The 1,809-nt window shown below is 34.1% G+C and overlaps 1 long non-coding RNA gene across 1 annotated transcript; it reads right to left on the bottom strand.

Moving 5' to 3' along the window:
* Positions 1–232: 232 nt before the first annotated feature.
* On the bottom strand, positions 233–911 carry LOC127446379 (uncharacterized). The gene is made up of 2 exons (XR_007898209.1): positions 803–911; positions 233–378 (listed from the first exon to the last, which is right to left on the bottom strand). It is a non-coding gene; the product is annotated as an uncharacterized LOC127446379 (long non-coding RNA).
* Positions 912–1,809: the final 898 nt, after the last annotated feature.

The following is a 1,809-nucleotide window of genomic DNA, read 5'->3' as shown; positions in this document are numbered from 1 at the left end:
TTCGCAGCAGCAACTGTAGAGACTGTTTGCTAACCCGCAACCTAGCTAACGTTAATTACATTACTTGCTGTGTCGTTGTTCGCTCGATATCATTGTATTTGTCATGGTATTGCATACCCCACCTTTAACTATATGAAATGCTAACATCAAATATCTCATGGAATGACATGTCACTTTTCATTATCACTGTGCACTTTAGTTTTCTTCAGTCTCAATTCACTCACCCTTAGCCGTCACTACATAACAGTTTTAACATTAACTCTGAGAAAGATGTCAGTCATCTTAGGAGGTATCCATAAGGAAGAAAATTCCATAACTCCAGGCGGCTTCTCTCAATGATATTGTTAGCCATCATTAAACCAGTGGCCACCGCCTCGTCTGTGAAAAGATCAAATCAAACGTTTATCTGTTTGAACCTGCAGCCTGTGTACTGTAATTCTGACACATCCTGTGCACTTTTTAGATCAATTTAGCATGCATACAATTGTAATGTAAAAATCTGAAATCATGATAACTGTTGTTGTTATTGTTATCATCAGTAATTGGAAGTTACTGAATTTCGATGACTGATTTTCTACTTTGCTCTGTCATTGTAACTCTAACACTTAAGGGTGTGTTGTCTGGCATAATAAGCAGTTTGATGATATAACCTGCTGGCAAATTCATAAAAAAAAAATACAAATACAAAAAAATACTGAATCATAGTATGTGTAGTTGTAGCACTAACATTCCAGCCTTCATACTGCATCAATTTGGTTATTCCATTTTCTAATGTTGAGTGAACACAATCAAAAAAACATACCTTGGTCAGGTCTGTTTGCTTGTAGGAATCTTCTGAAGACATGTAGGAACACAGCGATATATGGTCCCGATGACTGGGCTGAACAGAGGTTTTCTGACATATCAGGGACAGAAGTGACAAAAAAACAAAATAAAACAAAAACAAAACAAAAAAACAACAACAACAAAAAATAAGATAAGGGTTCAAATCCACTATTTACTATAAGGGTTAATTGTAATTACTATTTAAGTACGGTTCCCACACATTTTCTGTGTCAAAATGCCACACAAATTTAACAAGGTTTTCATTATTACCTTAGTCAACTTTATGACAATAATCACATGTAACATTAGCTCTTTGGACTTCTATCAAGAGCTAACTGCATCTTTCACTTTTACTGCTAAGTTAGCACATTAAAAAATAAGCTCAATAATACAACAACGACCACTACAAACTAAATAACGTTTGTTTGCCTGTACTGAACTTAACAGATGCCCAATCAAATTACATTTCTAAGACTAATGTCCCTCAGCTCGTTAAAGGGGTTAAAACTCCAGCTCTGGTATTGTTATGATAACTTAAATCTGTACACTTTGACAACTTAGCTTAACCTTGCTGTTAGCTTGCACTAAATCACTTAGCTTGACATCAGAACGCCACTATTCATAATAAAGTAACTAAAAACAAAGTAAGCCGTTTTCACTCCCAGCAAAGCACTTGGCGTGAACACGGACTTGTGCCGCCATGCTATCGCTCAGATTCAAACAGCTGATTCTCGGGCATTCATTGGCTGAACAGTTCCGGCAACAACGATTTTGTCCAATCACAACACAGAACTGTTTGCTAACCTCTTTTTTTGTGGTTTACAATAAAGTTGTATTCTGCTAAATATAAATATATGATATTACAATTTACCACATTGTATATATATATATATATATATATATATATATATATATATATATATATATTTTTTTATTTATTTATTTATTTATTTTTTATTACATTAAGACCACTTAAATTATTGC

This window comes from Myxocyprinus asiaticus, chromosome 9 (genome assembly GCF_019703515.2).
Source record: "Myxocyprinus asiaticus isolate MX2 ecotype Aquarium Trade chromosome 9, UBuf_Myxa_2, whole genome shotgun sequence".
NCBI lineage: Eukaryota > Metazoa > Chordata > Actinopteri > Cypriniformes > Catostomidae > Myxocyprinus > Myxocyprinus asiaticus.
Note: the sequence above shows the minus strand (reverse complement) of the source record. Positions and strands in the feature narration are given on the sequence as shown.